This window comes from Siphateles boraxobius, unplaced genomic scaffold (assembly GCF_051911475.1).
Source record: "Siphateles boraxobius isolate OS27281-9 unplaced genomic scaffold, OSU_SipBor_1 26, whole genome shotgun sequence".
Lineage (NCBI taxonomy): Eukaryota > Metazoa > Chordata > Actinopteri > Cypriniformes > Leuciscidae > Siphateles > Siphateles boraxobius.
Genome location: NW_027508876.1, coordinates 15,910,577 through 15,936,932, shown reverse-complemented (window position 1 = coordinate 15,936,932; position 26,356 = coordinate 15,910,577).

The following is a 26,356-nucleotide window of genomic DNA, read 5'->3' as shown; positions in this document are numbered from 1 at the left end:
AGCCTATCATGCCTTTATCATACTTCTACGTTCAAAAAGCTGAAGCAGACCCCAATCAGAGGCGAACCTACACTGAGTGGGGGCCCCAGGCAAAATTAATCAGTGAGGCCCTTTTTTAAAATATATTTTATATAGGCCTATAAGGTTTTTGTATATATATATATAATTTTTTTTTATATATCTTTATTACCTATATATAATTAAACAAAAAGTAGTCAAAACTATCTAACATAACATATGTTGTTTATTTGTTTTACAACATTATGTTCTTATTTAATTTAATTAACAAAATGTCAATCTTCGTCTTTATACCAGAAGATACAATACAATGCAAACATATTCAAGATATAGTACAATCTTCACATGTATAATGGATTTTCACCTTAAAAACAGTCCTTTGTGTGGTGGAATAAGCAATGCTATATAGCATCTTAATTCAAACTTTATTTTATTATTTTATTAGTTCATTAACTAATTATGCTAAATCAACTAATTTAAGGTAAAGAGCGGGATACAAATTACTAATTAAATAACATCAACTAATCTAGGCTATTGATTAGAGTTGCCATAGACTAAAGATTTTTTCTAGTCGACTAGTGGTCATTCCTTTAAGCAATTAGATGACTAATCACAGATTTATAATAATTAAATCCTGGGTGCATGGAGGAATATAGCCTATTCCGCGCTCAAGCGCATGCATACATCTTGATGCATTTTAATTGTTTATTAATAAACTAGTGTTTTTTAAATCAGTGTAGGCTGCTAACATATCTCCATACATCTCCACTGTAAAGTAGATGTGCCTTTAGAGAGAAATGCACCTTTCATACAGACAGGATTACTTTATCAGATCGTACCGAATTTGCTTTCGATTAGATTTTTTCGTTGGTGGACATTTCAAGCTTTTTATATTTCTTATGTCTAGAGGCTCGTCTATACGCTGGTTATTGTTGTTTTTTCCGGGGTTTTTTTCCGTTTTTGAGAATGCGCTCCAATTCACGGAGACCATGAAAGCGCGTCATGTTTGTTTTATTTTTATTTTACAAAAGTACAACATTTTCTTTTTATTGTCAGTTTAAACAAATAAAAGTAGTCGAATGATGTATTATTCTTTTCTGTATGAACAGAAATGGAGTATTTTAAGTTGTTTCCACTGTTGATAGGTAAATGCAAGTGATCGCACCGGCGCCTCCATGTCGTGCAGTAAGCGTGCTCCACACTCCGCACAAACACTTGGATATGCGCCTAATAATAGCGAACATTTATCTAGGTTAACGTTAGAGCGAGCGGCCATGCCAGACGGATAAGTCCTTATCATGTTTAACAAATCAAATCAAGCATTTTCTACCTACGGCGAGTAAGCGCTGCGCCAGTTTGAAAAGGGCGGCTGGAACAAATACAACACTTAGCCTATTACAAAAACTTTTTAAGTTTATCTAAAACATAAACAAGTTTATCTTTTGAGGCTAATGAGATATGGTTTCTATTTAGCCACACAAGGTGGCTTACAAAACTGATGACGTGTACTGGAGATTCATGTCAAGGTCAATGAGGAATCGTCTCCCTCAGGCTACAGATATGCTGGGTCATTGTTTCTATATTCTAGGTACCTATGGCTCAATGTCACCAAATACTATAACGAAACATAACATTACAAGATTAAAGTTCTTCAGCTAAAGCAAAAAATGGCCTGAGACTGCCGATTAGCTAACCACTTCTTTCCATAAAGTATGAGCTGAGCACTAAAGATCCCTGACAACCTTTTTAATGTAAGCATACCAAAATGCAATTCCTAAATTGTTTAGCTAAATTTGTGCTTGTTCCAGTAAATGGCTTTTCACTTTAGCTGTTATGGTTTTTGTAATAAATGGTACCAAAATCATTACAATGTTAAGCAAATTTAGACCTCACAATCAACATGCACTCCACAGCTTGCTAAAGTCCAGAAAAAAATAGTATAACGTACTCGGTTACTAACGTAACCTCGGTTCTCTCTAGAGAGGGAACGAGTACTGCGAAATATCTTACGCTATGGGGAAAACCTCTTTTCCACGATATTGAAGGCAAAAATTATCCTTAATTTTGAATTAATGTAAAACGCTGTGCAGCAGCATGCAGACATAGGCAAGACGGCTTGCGCGCCTATTGGCTGCCCTGCGGCAACACAGGCAGCCTATCGAGAAAGGCTCTGCGTGACGGATATCCAATGGGGGCCATTTCTTCACGTCCCGCCAGAAAGGGCTCGGTCTCGCCCTATAAACATAGCTCGATTAGGCTGGTACAACTGGTTTTCATCGCCTGAGCGAACCAGAGCTGTGTATGCACGGCAAGATACGCAGTACTCGTTCCCTCTCTAGAGAGAACAGAGGTTACGTTAGTGACCGAGTATGTTCTCTTACGAGAGTATCTCTCGTACTGCGTAATATCTTACGCTATGGGGAACACAATGCAAAAGGCCGTGCCTACTGGGATCCGACACCAAAGTCCCAAGGGCAGTAGCCCGGGGCTCATATAGTGCATACTCACCATAGACTCACAGAGAGTCGGAGAAGAGAGGCTGCAAGCATCATTCCCCAAGAAATAGCATCCTACAGGAGCTAGCTATGTTAACAGTGTTTCACGCAGACAGGGTGAACGTGTTCAGCCTGAACTGGGTAATAGTATGGGTTATTCAACACCCATGGAGCTGTTTTATCGCTCAGTGAGCGATGCACAAGCGAAACTCAGCATCTGGGCCGGCACAGCGGGGCAGATAGAACTGAATTCTATAGCGACAGAAGCTTGGCTTGAAAGGCGTGAACCTCTAGGTTGTAAAACCGTATAAATGTAGACGGCGAGGCCCAGCCCGCAGCCGTACAGATATCGGTAACCCCACTATACCACGCCCACGATGAGGCAACGCCTCTTGTGGAGTGCGCTCTGACACCCAAAGGACACTGCAGGCTCTTAGAAGTGTAAGCCAGTGCTATGGCGTCGACTATCCATCTGGATAGGCTCTGTTTTGATGCGGCCAGTCCCTTGGAGCGTCCGCCAAAAAAAACGAAGAGCTGCTCAGTCTGTCTGAAGACCGACGAGCGAGACACATAAGCTCTCAGTGCCCTGACAGGACAGAGGAGACTCTCATCCTTCTCATCACGAACCAGGAGGGCGCACAGGGAAATAACCTGGGCCCAGAACGGTGTGTTGAGGGATGTGGGCACGTACCCGTGCCTTGGTTTGAGTATGACTTTTGAGCCATTATGTCCAAACTCCATGCATGACACGCTTTCCGAAAGCGCTTGCAAGTCCCCTACGCGCTTCACTGAAGCGAGAGCCATAAGGAATACCGTTTTGAGAGACAGATGTTTCATGTCTGACAAATGGATTGGCTCGAATGGGGCACCTTTCATGGCTTCCATCACCGTAGAAAGGCCCCACACAGGGACTGAGGGGGGTCTGGGAGGATTCAGCCTCCAAGCTCCCCTGAGGAATCGCACAACCAGGTCGTTTTTCCCCAGTGACTGGCCAGACGTCGGTTTTACAAACGCCGCTATGGCCGCCACGTATACTTTGAGCGTGGATGGGGTTCTGCCCTTATCCAGCAGCTCCTGAAAGAAGGAGAGCACTTCCGTAACCCCGCAGTCTGCGGGTGAAAAGCCCTGAGCTTGACACCAGGCAGAGAACACTGACCACTTTGAGGAATTGAGCCGTCTAGTAGACGGGGCTCTATCCTGCGTGATTGTATTTAACACTCCCTCTGGGAGGTTAGCGGGTACCCGTTGATGGCCCATGCATGTAGGGACCATAATTCCGGGCGAGGATGCCAAATCGAGCCCTTTGCCTGAGAGAGGAGGTCTCTCCTCACCGGTATCGGCTACGGGGCAGTGCTGGTCCGCCACATTAGGACTGGGAACCAATTCTGGTTTGTCCAGAGCGGAGCCACGAGTAGCATTGGGCATCCGTTTTCCCTGATTCGTTCCAGCACTTGAGGCTGGAGCGAGACGGGGGGAGAAGCATAGAGGGGGCAGCGGGGCCATACGTGGGCCAGCGCATCCCTGCTCTTGGAGAAAAAGTTCGGACAGTGAGCGCTTTCTTGGGACGCGAACAGTTCCACCTGCACTCTGCCGAATGTCTCCCACAGCAGTGGGATCGTCTGCAGGTGCAGCGATCATTCCCCTGCTGGGACATTGTTTCTGGACAGACGGTCTGGTCCCAGATTCAGACGACCAGGCACATGCGCTGCTTTCAGTGAAAGCAGGTTGTGCTGAGCCCAGACCTGGAGGCATTCCGTCAGCCTGTAAAGCTAACATGACCTGACGCCATCCTGGTGATTTATGTATGCCACAACTGACATGTTGTCCGACCGGATTAAGACATGGCGGCCTTTTATCTGGGGACAAAAGCACCATATCGTGTTGTTGACTGCCAGCATTTCTAGACAGTTTATGCATAGGAGCTTTTCCCGTTCTGACCACTGGCCGAAGAACGGTCTGCCCTCGAGCAGCGCTCCCCATCCCGAGGTGGAGGCGTCCGTCGACACCACCGTCACACTAAAGGGAGTCCCCAGACTCACACCTGACTGATACCAGTCGGCTATTTTCCACGGTTCGAGAGCCGAAACGCATTTCATGTCGACCCTGAGGCGAAACAGACCAGAGGTCCATGCCCGGGGTGGAACTCGCACTTTCAGCCATAACTGCAGTGGGCGTATGCAAAGCAGGCCCAGCTGGAGTACTGAAGATGCCGAGGCCATGAGGCCCAGCATTTTCTGAAACCTTTTGAGCGGGACTATAGAGCCGCGGCGAAAGGATTTTGCGGTGAGCTGAATGTCCAGTTCTCACTCTGGCGACAGACGTGCTGTCATAGACAGCGAGTTCCGCACTGTTCCCAGAAAAGAGATTTTCTGGCTGGGAAACAGCGAACTCTTCGCCCAATTGACTGTGAGACCCAGATTCTCGAGATGCTCGAGTAATGTGGTTCTGTTTTCTATGAGCTCTGAATGTGATCGAGCTAGAATCTGCCAATTGTCCAAGTAGTTCAAAATTCGCATGCCCTAAAGTCTCATGGCCGCGTCCATGCACTTCGTAAATGTACAGGGTGCTAGGGATAGGCCGAACGGTAGGACTGTGTATTGACATGCCTGGCCCTCGAAGGCGAATCTCAAGAATCGCCTGTGACGTGACGCTTTTTGTATTTGGAAATAGGCGTTTTTCAGATCTATTGACATAAACCAGTCTCCCTGGTGCACTTGCGTGAGGATTTTCCTGGTTGTCAGCATTCTGAACTGGCACTTCATAAGCACTCTGTTCAGCTGTCGCAGATCTAGAATGGGTCTGAGACCCCCGTTTTTTTCGGAACAAGAAAATATCTGCTGTATAGCCCCCCTTCACTCTGAGATAAAGGTTCTATGGCCCCTTTGCTCAGCAGTTTCGCCATTTCTGCTCGAAGTAGATGAGATACTTCGTTGTTTACCGTGGTTTCAACTCGCGCCCGGTAACGGCAGGGACGTCGAGCTAACTGTAGCGAATAACCTCCTTCTATAGTGTTCAACACCCATTCTGATACCCCAGGAAGCTTTGCCCACGCATCTGCGTGAATAGCTAAGGGTAGAATGAAATCCGGGCTCTGGCCGACGGCATAGCGGCGGCTGCAGAGCTTCGGTGTGCTGAGACATAAACACTGTGTTTATAGTGTGCGAGGCGGGAGGCGGGCCGATCACGGCGGGCAGCCTGGTCGCGCTCGAATTCTCTATGACAGGTTGTGGAGAGAGAGCGAGCGGGACAAACCCCGTGGGGTTGAGCGTGTCTGTGAAGGAATGTGGGCGCGGGACGGCGGGCACATTCACTGCACTGAGAACACTGTCGGCTTGTGCTGACCGAATGTGTGTCGGTTTTGTTTTTACAGAAAACGAGTGACATGCATCGTGTAGTGTTTGTGGGCACTGTGTCGTGGGCACATTCACTACATTTTTGCACAATCGACATGAGTCGATTTTATTTGTGGTAGCCCTGAACTGTGGCGGGCTGCGTCTGTGTGTGGGAATGGGCACTGAGATGTGGGCATTCTTACAACACTCATAACACCATCTGCCGTGGCCAGAATACCAGAAAATACACTCTTTTGGGATTTATCTGGGTCGCCGTAAAAATGGCATTTGTGTGCAGGCAAGCGGGCTGTGGTCCGGCTTGTTTACTGCGAAATACACTGGAACAGTCACATTGTTTGGAACTGAACGAGCGAGAAGTTTCGGTGGAGTCTGGCCGAGGCGAGATTTAAACACAGTGGGTCTTAGCTGACTGTATGTGTGTTGGTTTCGTTTTACAGAAAACGTGGCACATGCAGTGTGTAGTGTTTGTGGGCACTGGGTTTGGGGCACATTCACTACATTTAATGCACAATGACATGAGTCGATCTCATTTGTGCGAGCCCTGCACTGTGGCGGGCTGTGTTTGTGTGTAGAAATTAACAGTGGGCTGTGGGCATTTTTATTACACTCATAACACCATCGGCTGTGGCCGGAATACCAGAAAATACACTGCTTAAATTATTTTTCTGGGTCGCCGTGGAAACGGCATCTTTGTGCAGGCAAGCGGGCCATGGTACCGGCTTGTTTACTGCAAAATACACTGGAACAGTCGCATTTTCTTGGAACTGAACGAGCGAAAAGTTTCGGTGCAAGTCTGGCCGCGCTGAGACAAAATTTTATCTGCTGCGAGATCTGGAATCAAACACGGGTCTCCCGTGCGAAGGCTTTGGGTTTCGCCACTGAGCCACAGGGGGAAACGACAAAAGCATAAAATAAAAAGTTGTGTGTTTTGGCGTTTGTTTGCAGGCGTGCATGTTATATAACAGGCTCATTACTGCAATATTGACATTTTCAGCCGCTCAAACTAAGAGGAGCTGAGAAATGTTTGAGAAATGGAGATTGGTCCGGCCTCGGCGCGACCAAAACACTCTCTTTCCTCATTTCGCTGGTGACGCATGTCCACGGGGGGCGGGTTAGCTTTCTTATAACGTAAAGAAAGCTAGCCACGCAGCGGTTTTGATGCTGGCCCGTTTCCCTGACGACTCGCGGGCAGAGGGGGGAGGTCCACAGAGCTTGCCCAGTCCTCACTGTCTGACGCCAGGATAGAGCAGCTGGCCTTCTCTACAGATGCAGCTATCTCATCGTCATTAACGGCGGAAACGGCGGCGCGCGGTGGCCGTTGTCCGTCAGCGAGCGACTCGAGTGAAGCTGGTGAAGCTGGCGGGCGAACCGGCGAGCTATCACGGGCTGGAGAAGGCTCGGGGCCACGCTGGGCACGGTGCTTTTACGGCGCGGCGCTACAGCGGGCTGAAGTGCAGGCTCTGAGAATGATGCCAGGCGAGTCCTCAGAGTCACCATCGGCAGTAGCTCACAGTGAGGGCATCCACCGTCGACGAGAGCGAGAGCCGCATGATCCTCACCCAGGCAGGAAACGCAGATGACATGGCGATCCTCTTCACTGAGTGTGGCTCGCAGACGCAGCTCTTTTAAGAGAGGGAGAGAGACAGTGAAAAAATGTGTGTCGCAGCGACGAACACACACACACACTTGCAGAAAAGGATATAACGCTTGAAAGCGTAGGAGGTACGGCGTCTAAAGGCGGAGATGCCAGCGACTTCAGACTCAAAGGCTCGTCCCGCTGTGTGCTTTTTCTCAGATGGCTTGGCTTCTCACTCCGGATCCAGCGATGCGGTGATGCTTCGCTGAAGAGATGAAAATCAGTTGTACCAGCCTAATCGAGCTATGTTTATAGGGTGAGACCACGCCCTTTCTGGCGGGACGTGACAAAATGGGCGCGAAATGCCCCCATTGGCTATCCGTCACGCAGAGCCTTACTCAATAGGCTGCTGCTGTTGCCGCAGGGCAGCCAATAGGCGCGCAAGCCGTCTTGCCTATGTCTGCATGCTGCTGCACAGCGTTTTACATTAATTCAAAATGAAGGATAATTTTTGGCTTCAATATCCCGTGGAAAAGAGGTTTTCCCCATAGCGTAAGATATTACGCAGTACGAGAGATACTCTCGTAAGAGAACGTCCTGGTTGCGTATGCAACCCACCGTTCCCTGAAGGAGGGAACGGAGGACGTAGTCGACGGTCGACTGAATTTGGATCTCGCTAGAGAGCCTGTCTTCTTCGAGTACTATTGAACGAGCCAATGTAATTGGCGTGCGTGATTCGCATCACACACTCTGCCCCCGCGGCGCGGGTATAAATACGGAAGTGGATGCACGCACTAGTTGCTTTTCGCTGAGGAGCCGAGAGTAACCCGGGGTCAGCGGTGGTCCAGCGGTAGTGGCAAGGGGACTACGTCCTCCGTTCCCTCCTTCAGGGAACGGTGGGTTGCATACGCAACCAGGACGTTCCCTTTCAGTCGAGAACGTCAGACGTAGTCGACGGTCGACTGAATTGGGATCACCCATTGAACACGCCACTAACGCTGCCACCTTCCAGTGCCTAAACCAAAGCCTCCTGATGCCCCCGCAAACTTAAGGCGGGGAAGGACAGGGCTTAGGCCAGGGAAGTCACTGCTGTTCCTACAGGACCACTGGGAAAGCGTTCCCCGTACGTTGGAAGGAAGGGACGCTCGATCGTGAAGCTAGCGCTGAAGCGGTCACATATGGAGGAAGCCAAAGGCTGCGACTACCATATACCCCAGGAGCCTCTGAAAGTTCTTTCAGTGGGACCCTTTCTCACTTCAACACCAGCTGAACACATTCTCATTGGAGAGACATGTTGGACCGAGTACCTCTCCAAAACTAAAAAAGAGATACTCAGCCCGTGGGCGAGATTACTCTCTTCCAGTTGACCTGAAGACCCAACGGGCTCTGGAGCACTCGAGGGGAAGGACACTGTACTGATACTCCACCCTTAGACGCAACACACAGGATGGCCTGCGGTGCGGGAGGTAGAGATCTGAAGCACATGTCTTTCAGGTCAAAGCTGCAGACCAATCTTGGGCCAAGATGGTCACGACCCACCACCTAGTAGCACGAAGAACGAGTTTACAACTGGCCTTCGTACCGGCTGGAGGAGCGGCTATATCAAATCCTTCACCAGCAGGATAAGATAAGCACGCACAAGTCAGGAGCACTGCTCAACACTCGGTGTGATGAATATCACTGAATTTTCAGGAGCACGTCTGCTCAACACCTAATGTGATGACTATCACTGACTTGAGCGGGGTAGCCGAGCCTGAGGTGGGGCAGCAAAGTAGAGAGAGTGGTGTTAGTGTGCTGTGCAACACTTACCTGTCTCCACAAGCGGCAGGGGGCGCGTGAGAAGGCGGATGACCGGGTCCTCGAACGCACCAAGCTGCCTGCTGGCGACCAAGGGGGAGCTGAGGGGTGTAAGGCTATACAGGGTCATACCCGCCAGACTGGCCCTCTTGGGACCCAGGAACAGATGAAATTGCTCTCTCTTTGAAGTGTGGGTACCGCTTGCTCCGCTTTTTTTTTTTTTTTTTTTTTTTTTTAGGGAGCCAGCGGCGGAACAGACACACACACAAACAAAGGCTCCACCCGGCCCTCACCCGGGGGGAGGGAGTGATCGTGCCACTCCAAGAGCATCTCATCCATTCCTGGGCGTCTCTACTGCGGCCGGCTCCATGCTGAGGCCTGGGTGGAGGCTGCTGCGGAGGGCCAGCAGGAGCGGCGGCCGGGGAACGCCCACGGCGACGAGCAGGCGGAGGAGCTGCCACCGGCGGCGGGTGGAGGCAGCAGCTGGCCACCGGGGCAGGATGACCTCCGTCTGCGCTTGAGCGGCAGAGAACTGTTTGATGCAGTTCTCCGCCGCGTCGCCGACCAGCCCAACCTGGGAAATTGGGGAGACCAGGAACCGAACCTTGTCCGCATCCGCCATACCAACCAGGCTGAGCCAACGAAGGCGCTACTGGACCACCAAGGTGGACACCGCCAGACCGATCACGCACGCTACGACACCCGTACCCCGGAGGGTGAGGTCGGATGCAGTGCGGTGATCACCTATGAGCGCACGGTCTGGATTACCCTCGTGCATGCCATGGGTGCCCTAGCCTGCAGCAACGCCATGGCACGCAAGAGGAAGGGGCTTGCCCACAGGCTTTGTAAGCTCTGCCCGTCAGAACAGACGAAACTCACAGGCCTTAGGGGGGAGACGAGGATCCCCCCAAAAGGCAGCGGCCGCCGGACACAGGTGCACCTGTGTCGACAGACCGCTCCAATGGAGGGACACCTCGCAACCCTTCACCGTTCCTCCATCAAGGGTAATGAGGGGGAAAAGCTATTCAGGCAGTTTCTGGCAGAGAAAGATGCTGTTCACCACCTGATAAGCTCTCCATGCATTTCGGGAAAGAAAGGCACTGGGGCGGCGAGCTGAGAACCAGCGCGGCCCGCCCCAAGATACCAAACTCCAGATTCCAACCGAGACTGAACGGGACACGATGGAGGTTCCACTCGAGCCCGGCAGCCTCGGCGGCCCGTTTCAGCATAGCTGATAATTCTGGATCCGGCTCGGGCAACATTGAACTCCCGGAGGGAGACAATGCAGCCGAGTCATCATCTCTAGAAGTCAGCTCACCCTCCGATGCTGCAATCGGCGTCCTGTCCTCCAGGGGAGCCCCGAGTGAAACCGCTGGCCCACCCATTACAGATGGACCAGCAGAAAACACAGGAGGCTCCAGTGGTTGCAGTGGAAGGGAGGAGTGAGGAGCCCACAGGGAATGGTTACCGGGCGGGACATCCAACACTATCCTCCGGTCACCCATCCCACACAGCACCCGAGGGTGGGGCATGGTAATGGGAACTCGCTCTCCGCGAACGAAGGCGAGTCTCGCCCTCAACACTGCGACAGTCATGTTCCCACAGTGAAAACATGAGCTGTCCACAAAAGCTGTCTCAGCGTGCTGTAAGCCAAACACGTGCCACAACAGTTGTGACCATCAGAGAGAGACAGGGAACGACCGCACCCAGAAACGCACGGGCGGAATGACATCTTGAAAAAGACGCAAACGCACCCGTGTTGCTCTTTCAGAAAATAGGACCGTCACCAGTGCCGGAGCACACAGGGGAATGACCGCGGCAACACTGAATAGAGAACTGAAACAGTGAAGCACTCACTTTTCCGCCCTCTAACCAGCCATCAACACACACAAACATTTAGAAATTTGTTGCTGTTAAAACAGCAGTTGAGAGCTCAAAGCTCGCGATCACCGCTGCACTCGCGCTGTAGAACACCAGCACTGGGAGAGTCTTCCTGAAGAACACCGACACACTCGCTCGTTGTAGACAACAGCACTCTCAGAGACATCAAACGATCGGCTCCGAAGCGAAAGGCAACTAGTGCGTGCATCCACTTCCGTATTTATACCCGCGCCGCGGGGGCGGAGTGTGTGATGCGAATCACGCACGCCAATTACATTGGCTCGTTCAATAGTACTCGAAGAAGACAGGCTCTCTAGCGAGATCCCAATTCAGTCGACCGTCGACTACGTCTGACGTTCTCGACTGAAAGGGAACTAACATTACCTCTATATTATTACTCTGGTTTTTATTTAACGGTTTATTATTTTTAATAATAATAATAAAAATAATATGAACTATTATGTGCTTATTTAAAGGCCCAATTTGTAAGATTTTTTAATTAAAATGTCCAAAAACCACCAGAACAATGTTATATATTTGGTTGACTTGTGTACTTAAATTATCCCAAATGTCTCCAACAATGTTTAAATCAATAGAAAATGAGCAAATTTAACCAGTGTAATGGTCTGTGTCATTGCGGTGCCTGTCAATGACATCATATCCACATTATAAAGCTTTATTTGTAGTAACAGTAATACAGCATTTTCTCCACCATACAATGTATTTTAAAATTGATTGCATTGATCCATTAAAGGTGCAGTGTGTGGTTTTTAGCGACATCTAGCGGTTCGTCTGGGAGTTGCACTCAGCCCACTGCTCACCCCTCTCTTTCGAGAAGCTACGGTGTCTAACATGGGACAAACATATCGTCGTCTGAGACAGCAGAGAATAGCCAGAGTAAGCCAAGAGTGTGTAACATTGTCACTGTTTCGTTACCACAGTCCATTATAAACCACATCATGGATAAAGTTTACAAAGCCATAGTCAGGTGAGGATCAAGGGTCTTAATATATAATATAATAATAGTAATCAGCTGATTGTCCCACAAACGTAACCAGCACATTTCCCCCCACATAGCAAACCCATAATACAGTGAGGGAGAAGAACCACATGAAACTATGCAACTATATATTTTTTCTAACAGGGTAGTAAAAGTTTAGCTGGCTAAATGTGAGCTGTTACTGTGGCTGAGATGGTTAAAGCGTAAAGCCTTGTTTAAACTCGACGCGTCCGCATGAGCCCAAAGGTGCGCGCGGGAAAAATGACATGATTGTAACAGCAAGCGCGCCTCCGCATCCCCTAGTCACCATTTACTATACACAATAGGCTTTTTTTCTCTGATTTTTAAAACTCATCGCGATCGACTTAAAATGCTTCCAATATCGACTTGTCGACCGCAATCGACGGGTTGGTGATTTCTTTAACGTTACTGTTTTATGGTCAATGACAAGAGTACTAATCAGCTGTCTCACGAACGTAACCAGCACATTTATCCCCACATAGCAAAGCCATAACACAGTAACGGAGAAGAACTAAGTTACATGAAACAATCCAACTACATATTTTACACCACTGACAAGGGAAAAGTCACTACTCACGGTGTTTATGGCTAGCTTCTAGCTTTCTGCTGCTTCTCTTTCAAGGTAGTGACGAAACGCGCTCTGTAGCGCTCGTTCGGCTACGGTAGAAATATGACGTCACAATATGTCGACCTTCATAGAAGGGGATTCCTGCGGTTATGTAGATATAAATGTCTCATTCTAAGGTAATAAAAACATTACGGTTTATTAAAGCTGCAGTAGGGTGTTTTGAGAAAATTTTGACTTAGCCTGCAAAAATTTGAACAAGCACAACTTACAGGTCCAACCCCCTTGCTCTCTGCTGCGCTACAGCCCTCCCTCCACAGCTCCTCCCCCACAGCGGAGCCTGCCGTGAACGTGGAGGCTAGTAAGCAGGACCACCGATGACGGCGGATTATAAACAGTTATGGAACATTCACTAATAGGAACGAAACATCAACAATATGCTTTACATTTACTATGGCCTCCCCATACTTTGACTACAAACTTGGTCCTCAAATCATTATGTATTTTGCAATACATGTAACTTTATAACGTTGCACTCTTTCTATAAGTTATAAATAGCTAGTAAGATAACGTTAAAGGATTAGTTCACTTTTAAAAAAACTTTTGCTGATAATTTACTCACCCCCATGTCATCCAAGATGTCCATGTCTTTCTTTCTTCAGTCGAAAAGAAATTAAGGTTTTTGATGAAATCATTCCAGGCTTTTTCTCCATATAATGGACTTCAATAGGACACAAACGTTTTAAGGACCAAATGACAGTTTCAGTGCAGCTTCAAAGGGCTTTAAACGATACCAGATGATGAATAAGGGTCTTATCTAGCGAAACGATCGGTCATTTCAAAAATAAATAAAAAACTTTAAGTTTTATAAGCACAAATGCTCGCCTTGCTCTGTTCTGTGATGCACGTTCGTGATCCTGTTCGAAACTCGTTCATCAAAATGAACAAATCTTTTTTTGAGTCATTTCGTTCGTTGAATGAACGAAATGACTCAGAAAAAGACTCGTTCAAAATGAACAAATCTTTTTTCGAGTCATTTCGTTCGAACGAAATGACTGGAAAAAAGATTTGTTCATTTGGATGAACGAGTTCGAACAGGAGAGTCACGAACGACGATACGCGCTCGCGCTGTGCAAGAGAGGGGTGATCAGCGTGTACACGAGCGTGATTGACACTTTTAAGACATTCCTCCCGGCTCTGATTGGTTGTTTCTGACCGGGAGCGGTGTATTTCTGCAAATGGCAATAGGACCACAGGGAGGAGCCAGAGGAGCTTGATTTTTTCACAGATTATCTGTCTCATATTCTACTGTCAGGACATAATGACAGTATTAACAAATATTGTTTACGAAAGTTACCTACTGGAGATTTAAGTAAGTACTTTATACACCACTGAAAACATAGTTATGGATGTCATATTGCATTTCTGTTAATAGATACTAATTTTTTTTACACATTGCACCTTAAGCAACACAAGTAATCCAGCTTTTAATGTTATATTTTAAAATAAATCTAGCAATGCAATGTGCAATAAGTGTCTCATACCATTCACAGAGCGAACGCACAAAGTAACGTTATAACATAACTTTCAAAATACTAAAATGTAGAATTAGTATGATTGTTTTCACCAAGTAAAACAGTGCTGCGTTACCCCACAATTTTAATGTGTCAAATAAAGTGATCCGTATGAGCAGTAGTAGTACTAACCATTCGGCTTATGTCAAAATGATTTATGACCCTATGATTGACAGGTGGCCGGGGCTAACCTTTGACCTTCCGGAGGGTGTTCCGGAGGTCCTTTGATGTAGGGATTAAGCTTTGACCTATCGATCGATGAAGTTGACAGTTGTCTTTGATCGTGGGGTATGACAGTTGTCTTTGATCTGTGGGTATGATATATCAAGTTGACAGTTGTCTTTGCCCCATTGATTTTGGCCTATTGACCTCCGGGGGAAATAACTTCTTGCTGTGGGAAATCCCCTCCACGCCAGCCGTGTCAGGGTTAGTGAGAAAATAATTTTTCTAATGTTGCATATAGATTAGAAGAATCTTTTCAAAACAAAAAGTAAAATCATCTTACCGTTTCAGAGAATTGGGTTTAAGTTGAAAAGAGTTGAGGATCTTTTGAAAAAGTTGAAAAGAGTTCCTCCGAGTGATTCTCTCACCGGCCTTTTGCATCTGACAGTCTCCGCACTGTGTGTGTGTGTGTGTGTGTGTGTGTGTGTGTGTGTGTGTGTGTGTGTGTGTGACACCCGATATCCTGGCATTCCTGAGCACGCTATATAAATGGGGATAGTGAGAAAAAGAGTTTTTCTAATAATGCTACATATCTCACACTAAAGTTGAAAAGCATGCTGCTCCTTTAAAATGGTTATAAATTTTAGTCATTTACAAATATCTTACACTAAAGTTGAAAAAGCATTGATCTTTAAAAGTATATAAATGAAATGTACATTTAGTCATTTACAAATATCTTACACTAAAGTTGAAACACATTGATCTTTTAAAAAGTATATAAATGAAATGGTTAATACAATATCTTTTCAAAACACAAAATAAATAAATAAATTTTCACCTGGGTTGAAGAAGTAAATCTACCGCCATGTGTCTGGCCTCGTGGGTATAAGGGTTTGATTTAATGGAAGTTGTGAAGGTTTTATGTTTGAACTTTGACACGCGGCTTCGCAAGATCTCCCTCCATATTCCAGAGGAGAGGGGATTGCTGAGGACGGTGGAAGTGAGAAAAGAGTTTTTCTAATAATGCCACATATTTTACACTAAAGTTGAAACACATTCTGTTCTTTAAAAGTATATAAATGAAATGTTTATAAAATTTACATTTAGCCATTTACAAATATAATGTTTTCACACTAACTAAAGTTGAAAACGTTCTGTTCTTTACAAGTATATATGAAACGGTTATAACATTTACATTTAGTCATTTACAAATATATTATCTTCACCCTAAGTAGAGTTGAAATACATTCTGTTCTTTGAAAGTATATAAATGATATGATTATATCGTTAATTTTAAAAATAACCATCTTTTCTAAATTTACTGAAACACAGTGCACCAATTAGTTTTGTTTTAGATGAACACAAAATAAAGAAAATCATCTTACATTTTCAGAGAATTGAAGAAGTAAATCCCATCACATCATTGTCCATATAACGTATGAATGTATTTACAAAGATGCAATAAGTTTAAAGTTTTGATAAAAAATATCCCAAAGTATTTTTCTCCCACACCGGCGTTTTGACACTCTGTGATTCAGAGTGGAGGAGGAATGGGTGTGTGTGTGTGTGTGCGTGTGTGTGTGTGTGTGTGCGTGTGTGTGTGTGTGTGCGTGCGTGCGTGCGTGCGTGCGTGTTACATGATGATTGTTTAACGGTGACCTAAAGTATAATTTTATTAATATAGTCAAAGCCATAATGATTTTTGTACTGTATCCCGTACACCTAAACACGACCATCACAGAAAATAGCATTTTTACATTTTCCAAAATAAATAAATAAAAATAAATAAATCATTTAATATAATTTCTAAGCTGTTTTGCACTCATACTAACTCAGTTCCATAAATTAACTTCTTGTATGAAGAAGAAAATTAATCTCTATATTAAAAATTAAATGATTATAAATAAAGTATTTAACTCAATGAATAATAACAAACATGTTACTAAAATGTATTCAAACGATTTAAACATAGTTTTAGCTAAATTAACTAATATATATATAAAATAAAAGTATATATATATACCTTACATTTTCATGGTGCCGAAGATGTAGTTCTTTATGCAATGATAAAAACAGTCCAAAAAGCAAATAGTTTAAGTTGTCATAAACAAAGCCCTTTCCAAGGAACCTTCAGTGATAAACTACAGGGTGAAATGAATGCTTGAGCCCCGAGATGCAAGACAGATGAGCCTCTGGGGTACACTGTCACAGTAAAGTTAGTGTGCTTTCCAGAGTTTTATTCATACTAAATTCATTTAAAAGCATAATCTAATAAGTTTAAATTAGATATTTTAAAATTAAAAGACTGTTTAAATCAAATCTTTAACGTTTTATTAAAATCGTATCTTCTATTTATCTTCTTAGAAAACATCTGTATGATATAAATGATTTTACATAAATTTAACCTAAGATATTATTTTTACTAAACAGTTTAAAGCAATTTTAAAATTTTAAAGCAAAAACTGTACTTTGGTATCTTAGATCTTATACAAATTATTTCAAACAGTATTTGTCCATGCCACATGAAACATGTTGTCAAAGTTTGTCACAATGTGTTTGTTTGTTTTTGTTATGTTTTGTTTTTAAGAAATCTTTTAAAAATGTTATCATTTGTTGATGCGACAGTTTGTCTGTTGGAACAGCCTTTGGGGGAGCTGATGATACTCTATAGCAGGAAAACATGCCCTTTGACCTCCTCCATTTTGAAAGCTGTTTGTTAAAGACCCTACAATTTAGTCCTTAAAGGTACGTTGTTTAAGAATTTCTCCCATCTAGCGCATCGCTTTTTCAAAAGCGTGTTACAACTACGGTAACCATTATGTGCCGAGAAGCTACGACATGTCTTCCAATAGCACTTCATTGAGTTTAACTATACATGTTCTACTGTTATGCTGCCTATATCATGAATTAAACAATCAAGAAATGAAAAAAGCTTGTAATTTAAACCATAACATTGACTTACCTACGAGAAGAAAGCAGGACTTCAGCGTCCCTTTCAACGTCTTTCTCCTTCATTAGCTCTATCCACCGGGGAAAAGCTAATATTTACCCTCGGTTTGAATTCGCCGGTCACGTTTCCTTTTAAATAAAATGTTTATGCTTTTTCAGTTGGGTTCAGTCTCTGGTTCAGTCAGCTGGCTCTGAACGAAAACGTGTTGAGGTTGGCTAGTGCTTTTTGTCCCTCTCTGCTATTATAGTTTTTCAAGATGGCGGAACGACATGGCGGTCTCCATGGACTTACCCGTACCATGTAATTAAAGATAAGAAATTCTTCGCTTACGAGGATAAGTCAGATCATTGGCAGGGCTAATTTTACACCAATGAGATAATATTTATGAATAAAGACATTGATTTTAGCTAATAAAATACTTTTTAAAAAACTACTGTACCTTTAATTTCAGATGTGTAAATTACAAAACAGCATTTTTGAACCGAGTGAATCTACACGTGAGAGATCTTCAGAAGTCATAACTTCAGGGGTCAAGTGGTCTCCCGAGAATATTTAATTTCCCTTAAAAACCAAAGATTAAGTTTAACGACGCTAGTTTGCAACGTTCCCCCAAAAATCAAATACTGTATTAACCTTTTCAAAGGATAATCTAGCTTTAAAGTTAGAATAAAAAGTTAAAACCAAACATATCTTCAAACCTGTTGTGTTCGGACGCAAGGCCATTAACTGGTTCTTTTGTTTTATACATTTACTTTGCTTATTTCTACAAATATCAGCCTCACGATGAAGTTATAACACGATGAACAAGATAATCATACTACTAAATACGCCTGACACAATGTTTTTTAAGAAAAAGCAATGTTTTAAAATACAACTAAACAATGATAACAGATGATTTTTGACAGACCTAGAAATGCATGTTGATTACTAAGTTTCAGGCATAGTGCAATTGTGCAATGTTCGAGAAAGCCAATATTGGTGTAATCTCTTGTGAGGTCTCACCCACAACGCAAAACTTTATGTTGGCTGATCCAGGCATAGCTTTACTAAAAGAAAATAATATGCAAGTCATTATCAAACTTTAATTAAACCATATGTTATTTATTAATATTGTGGTTTCATGCTGATTTAACGTTTTTGTTTGGTTGTTATTAACCTTTATTTTTTACATCCAGCACAAATTAAAGAGATGTATGAGCTAATGGTGTTCGCTGACCCCAAATACACAGATGGTGGAATGTTCACAAGCGACAGTTAGATATTCTCCCGCTGTCAGGATACAGGCACAGAGGCGGAGGTAAGTGAAAGCAAACGTGAGTTTATTTACAGTGATATATGTGCAGAGACAAAGTTCATGTGCAGGTGCGTTGATGATCACGTCGTGCAGAGGATCCCAGGTGAGCAGACCCTTCTTCAGAGAGTTGGACGTGGGTAGACAATGTCCAGTGATACGAATACTTTTCTGTTTCAGATCCAGGGAGGAACAGGGAGATCTCGGTGGACACGTGGAGCACTTGGATTCAAATGGCAGGACTCGGGAAACAGGGAACCAGACTGGAATACTGGAGACAGCAAGACAGGGAGACAAAGGTGAGTATATTCAGGGGTGAGTATAGTTACGTGATGGATCTTCGTTGGCAGACTTGGAAACTTCGGGAAATCGTGGGTAACGGTCTTCTCCTGTTGGAGGCTTGACAATGACTGGGGTGTGCGTGAGTGTTTTATAGGGCTGGGTAACGAGGTGACTGATTGTGAACAGGTGTGACTGGTTAATATTCCGGGGAGAGTGACCTTTGAGTGGTGGATGGGAATGAATCTGATTGATTCCTGACACCCGCTTAGTATGGGTGCACATAGTTGTGCTTAAATGTTTGGGTGTATTTTTACACACCAACATATTTTGTCACACCGCAGCGATATTTATTCAACATATTTTGTCACACACTTGTAAAGACTATGGCCTACCTTTAAAACATAATCTTTATAATCAGGAACAGGAATATAAACAGGAATCACCCGGTCCAAAACATCCATGTAAGATTCAAAAGACCAAATCACTAAGAAAAGAGGATTGAAAAGCATCGTTTATAACAAATACACAAAAGTTTGCAAATGATGGTTTTATTACTATTACTATTCAGATAGCAGACGACACTGTTTCACATTTTGAATGTCGGACTGTATGTCTTTTAGGTGAAGACTTTTCTTTGAGAGCCGTCAACATTCAGTGTTTATAGGAATAAATGACCATTAATAATTTAAGCGATGGTATTTCTGTTTAAGAACTGAATTGATACTTCGTTTTTTAGTGCAACTTTCCCTCTATCTACGATGTGAAATCACACAAAGCATTAACGCAAAAGTAAGGGCATGCTGTTTCACACTTAAACTATTACAGCAGAATCACAACTGACTATTGCGCTGAGATAGGCCTATTCATTAAAGCTCGAGGCTGTTAAACAAAGTCCCGCACTACGGCTGATAAAATTGCACAAAAGTAAATTCTAGAGGCCAACTTGCTAAAAAAGTAAATACGGCACGAACCATTTAAAACAAATACAGGAAGACCAGTTGCAATCAGTTTTGAATGTTTGTAATTGACATTTTATATACTAGTCGATTACGCCGTTTACATATTGTTTCTTTTTGTTTTTGTACAGTTTGCAAAACTATAGTCTACGAGTGCGGTCAAACATTTAGGAATTTATGAGAAACATGGGAAAATATAGCATAAAGAGAATTACATCCTTCTATGTGAGTGTTTAAGACTAAACCAATCAAATTTCTTTTAGAACATCTTTCTGCTATGTCTACGAAACATCATCATGAAAGATGAGTATTACTGTTTTTATGGTACCTATAAAACTATTGTGCTTCAAACTCGTCTAACTATTGCACATTTCACAGCACGGTCATAGATACACAGTTATTTTGTGCATGTAGCCGAACAGCAGTTAAGCTAATGAATTGCCTTTGATAAGCAGTATTTTTACGTGTAAGGTGGGATGATTCATTTTTATTCCGTCCACTCCAATACTTTGACACCAGAGTTTTAGGTCTGATCCAGAAAACAGACGGTAAGCAGTAAGTTATGAAAACATGTGGTAAGCAGTTTTTGCCCCATCATCAAAATGTTTTAACATATCGTAAATTTCAATTGTTTGATAAATTATCTAACGATTATACCTAACTATCAACAGTTATATGTGAAACGAGCTCAGTCGCATTAGAGTTGGATTCTTGTTTGCACTGAACATTGTTATTTGAACCATATGTTTAACAGCGCTAGGGTTCTTAAATTGTTTACCGCGGTTTCATTTTAACAACACTATCGTAACACTTATCGTATCGCCGGTTGTGATTGTAATGTTTTGGATGCTGTTTTTCTTTACACTTTCCCCCGGATATCTGTTTCCTACAGTTAGCGGTAATGTTAGTGAACTCTATGTCTTCTCTTTGTTCATATACGGCAGTATTCACAGGAATTGGTGTAATTTAATAAAATGATGGTTCAAACCATCATCTTCACTAGAGACATGTAGGTTGTGTAAAACATCTATCTATGTTTTAAAAAATACACCAACACAAAGAATTAAGACATCCTTGAGTGACCCTCAAAATCTCTGCATACAAGAAAACACAGTGCATCCGTGTACGATGATTTATAAGAAAATTACTTTTGTCGCTTTTTCTGAATAATCTCACCAAGTGCGGGTGTTTGATAACTATTGAACAACCCTGAATTCGGTTACTCAATAAAAAACTCAATAATGCGCTAAAGGTCTATAACTTTAACATCTTAATAGTTGGTAAAAGTTCACTTAAAGTCTGCGCAAAATAAAATACATCCTAGCTACTTTTCTAAACAGAGCTTATCGCGATCCATTCACCCACCCATATGTTTTGAACTTTTAATGTTTAATCAACATTTTGTTGGAAAACATATGGTGGATTTACTCAACTTTTTATGTCAACAGGTTCTGCATAGCGGGGTAATGTTGCATTTAATTAACATTCTTTATTTCAGTAAACTTAAGTTTATTACATAAGATTAATTCAATGCCATTTAGTTGAATCAGGTTAACATTCTTAATTTAGTCCAAAACTATCAAGTTCAAATAATCCAATTGTTTCATTTATTTAGGGATTGTGTTCAACAACCTTTACAAATATATCTAATAAGATAACCTTTTACAAAATCTTTACTCGGTAAAGACTCTTATTGGTTTTGTCACATCCAATGCACCCAAAAGTAGTTGTTTTTATAATGATTAAAACCGCTTTAATTAATATTATCATGGTCTACACTTTATGGTAAAACACTAACATATCAGAAACTCTTTTAAATATAAACAATAACAAGTCAACGATTTTTTTATCTTGCTGTTGAAACGTCGTTTCCACGTTGATTCAATGTCAGTTTGCTATCTGGGCGTGCACCTGCTGTTCGGCTACATGCACAAAATAACTTTGTATCAATGACCGTGCTGTGAAATGTGCAATAGTTAGACGAGTTTGAAGCGCAATAGTTTTATAGGTACCATAAAAACAGTAATACTCATCTTTCATGATGATGTTTCGTAGACATAGCAGAAAGATGTTCTAAAAGAAATTTGATTGGTTTAGTCTTAAACACTCACATAGAAGGATTTAATTATTTTTATGCTATATTTTCCCATGTTTCTCATAAATTCCTAAATGTTTGACCGCACTCGTAGACTACAGTTTTGCAAACTGTACAAAAACAAAAAGAAACATTATGTAAACGGCGTAATCGACTAGTATATAAAATGTCAATTACAAACATTCAAAACTGATTGCAACTGGTCTTCCTATATTTGTTTTAAATGGTTCGTGCCGTATTTACTTTTTTAGCAAGTTGGCCTCTAGAATTTACTTTTGTGCAATTTTATCAGCCGTAGTGCGGGACTTTGTTTAACAGCCTCGAGCTTTAATGAATAGGCCTATCTCAGCGCAATAGTCAGTTGTGATTCTGCTGTAATAGTTTAAGTGTGAAACAGCATGCCCTTACTTTTGCGTTAATGCTTTGTGTGATTTCACATCATATATAGAGGGAAAGTTGCACTAAAAAACGAAGTATCAATTCATCTCTTAAACAGAAATACCATCGCTTAAATTATTAATGGTCATTTATTCCTATAAACACTGAATGTTGACGGCTCTCAAAGAAAAGTCTTCACCTAAAAGACATACAGTCCGACATTCAAAATGTGAAACAGTGTCGTCTGCTATCTGAATAGTAATAGTAATAAAACCATCATTTGCAAACTTTTGTGTATTTGTTATAAACTATGCTTTTCAATCCTCTTTTCTTAGTGATTTGGTCTTTTGAATCTTACATGGATGTTTTGGACCGGGTGATTCCTGTTTATATTCCTGTTCCTGATTATAAAGATTATGTTTTAAAGGTAGGCCATAGTCTTTTCAAGTGTGTGACAAAATATGTTGAATAAATATCGCTGCGGTGTGACAAAATATGTTGGTGTGTAAAAATACACCCAAACATTTAAGCACAACTATGTGCACCCATACTAAGCGGGAGAATATCTAACTGTCGCTTGTGAACATTCCACCATCTGTGTATTTGGGGTCAGCGAACACCATTAGCTCATACATCTCTTTAATTTGTGCTGGATGTAAAAAATAAAGGTTAATAACAACCAAACAAAAACGTTAAATCAGCATGAAACCACAATATTAATAAATAAAATATGGTTTAATTAAAGTTTGATAATGACTTGCATATTATTTTCTTTTAGTAAAGCTATGCCTGGATCAGCCAACATAAAGTTTTGCGTTGTGGGTGAGACCTCACAAGAGATTACACCAATATTGGCTTTCTCGAACATTGCACAATTGCACTATGCCTGAAACTTAGTAATCAACATGCATTTCTAGGTCTGTCAAAAATCATCTGTTATCATTGTTTAGTTGTGTTTTAAAACATTGCTTTTTCTTAAAAAACATTGTGTCAGGCGTATTTGGTAGTATGATTATCTTGTTCATCGTGTTATAACTTCATCGTGAGGCTGATATTTGTAGAAATAAGCAAAGTAAATGTATAAAACAAAAGAACCAGTTAATGGCCTTGCGTCCGAACACAACAGGTTTGAAGATATGTTTGGTTTTAACTTTTTATTCTAACTTTAAAGCTAGATTATCCTTTGAAAAGGTTAATACAGTATTTGATTTTTGGGGGAACGTTGCAAACTAGCGTCGTTAAACTTAATCTTTGGTTTTTAAGGGAAATTAAATATTCTCGGGAGACCCCTTGACCCCTGAAGTTATGACTTCTGAAGATCTCTCACGTGTAGATTCACTCGGTTGAAAAATGCTGTTTTGTAATTAACACATCTGAAATTAAAGGTACAGTAGTTTTTTAAAAAGTATTTTATTAGCTAAAATCAATGTCTTTATTCATAAATATTATCTCATTGGTGTAAAATTAGCCCTGCCAATGATCTGACTTATCCTCGTAAGCGAAGAATTTCTTATCTTTAATTACATGGTACGGGTAAGTCCATGGAGACCGCCATGTCGTTCCGCCATCTTGAAAAACTATAATAGCAGAGAGGGACAAAAAGCACTAGCCAACCTCAACACGTTTTCGTTCAGAGCCAGCTGACTGAACCAGAGACTGAACCCAACTGAAAAAGCATAAACATTTTATTTAAAAGGAAACGTGACCGGCGAATTCAAACCGAGGGTAAATATTAGCTTTTCCCCGGTGGATAGAGCTAATGAAGGAGAAAGACGTTGAAAGGGACGCTGAAGTCCTGCTTTCTTCTCGTAGGTAAGTCAATGTTATGGTTTAAATTACAAGCTTTTTTCATTTCTTGATTGTTTAATTCATGATATAGGCAGCATAACAGTAGAACATGTATAGTTAAACTCAATGAAGTGCTATTGGAAGACATGTCGTAGCTTTGCGCGTGTATTGCGCAGTGGCATAATCACACGAATAGTTTACATTGATTGAAACTAATTTGTTTAAAAATGAGGCTATTGCAGTAACAAGGCAGGTTCACATAAAATCATGACATATGATGACATTATTTTTTGATCTAACGAGCATTGGCGATGCAAAAACGGACTGTCGTGCGTATTGTTTTTTTTCTTCTTCCAATTAGCCTACTATGTTAAAAAAAGGATGAAAACATGTTACTTGTTCAATTAATAAACAGTTTGTTTGATGACAAATCGCTAAAGATGAAATTGGCCTCCCTTTCTGTCATTGCGGTTTTTTTCTTTTTTTTTTTTTTTTTTACGATATTCTACTTTTGCTCCTCGATTGTCGAATGGCATTTTTGGCAGAAATGCACAGCCCTACGCGAGGCGAACTATTCACAAATACTTACTTTTAGTCATTATTTGGGTAGCACACATATTCTGAATGCCTTCGGGAGAATTCAAATGAGCCATTTTAATCTAGATTAATCTAGATTAATTTCAATATTAATTGATATTAATATTAATTTCAAAAAAATTAATCTATGCCCACCTCTAATATATATATATATATATATATATATATATATATATATATATATACTTTTATTTTATATATATATTAATTAATTTAGCTAAAACTATGTTTAAATCGTTTGAATACATTTTAGTAACATGTCTGTTATTATTCATTGAGTTATACACTTTATTTATAATCATTTAATTTAAATATAGAGATTAGTTAATTTATGGAACTGAGTTAGTATGAGTGCAAAACAGCTTAGAAATTATATTAAATGATTTATTTATTTTTATTTATTTATTTTGGAAAATGTAAAAATGCTGTTTTCTGTGATGGTCGTGTTTAGGTGTACGGGATACAGTACAAAAATCATTATGGCTTTGACTATATTAATAAAATTATACTTTAGGTCACCGTTAAACAAACATCATGTAACACGCACGCACGCACGCACGCACGCGCGCGCACACACACACACACACACACACACACACACACACACACACACACACACACACACACACACACACACACGCGCACACACACACACACACACACACGCACACACACACACACACGCACACACACACCCATTCCTCCTCCACTCTGAATCACAGAGTGTCAAAACGCCGGTGTGGGAGAAAAATACTTTGATCAACTTGATCGATCGATAGGTCAAAGGTTAATCCCTACATCAAAGGACCTCCGGAACATCCTCCGGAAGGTCAAAGGTTAATCCCTACATCACAGGACCTCCGGAACACCCTCCGGAAGGTCAAAGGTTAGCCCCGCCCACCTGTCAATCATAGGGTCATAAATCATTTTGACATAAGCTGAATGGTTAGTACTACTAGCAGTAATTCAGCTCTTGAGGCTATTTCATTAGAATGAAATAAAATAATGGGAATTTTAGTTGTTAAAACAAAGTTCAAACTCAGGGAAGTGGGCGACATTAAACGTTCCTTTAATTGTAAAATAAACATAAAAAACAAGACGAAAGGAGCATCAGCTACCGATTACAGCATATAAGCATAGGAAAAACAGCAAAGTAAAATGTCCCAGGCTCTCGGCCCCCTGATTCATACCACAGTAATGTAACTTTAATACATTATCTCATCCATGAACATGATTTCTGCCTGAGGCCCGTAAGATTGCTTTCCATCGGTGAAGACGCTACCTCCCATGATTCCACGCTCATTCACGCCATCATCAAGCTATGCCTTTGTAATTGTTTTGAATAAGAGACCTCTAGAGGCAAAACTTACACACAGTGCCTTTAATTACAATATATATATATATATATATGTTTTTTTTATTTGTTTTTATTTTTTTATCTATTACTTCTGGAGATATTTCATAAAAAGTATCTTCAACCTGGATTTTGTTGTGACCTTCTTTCCTTATTAAAATGTTACCCACATTGGTAGTGACAGTCGTTAAATCATGGTATATGGTGGCTGTTATCTGTTCAG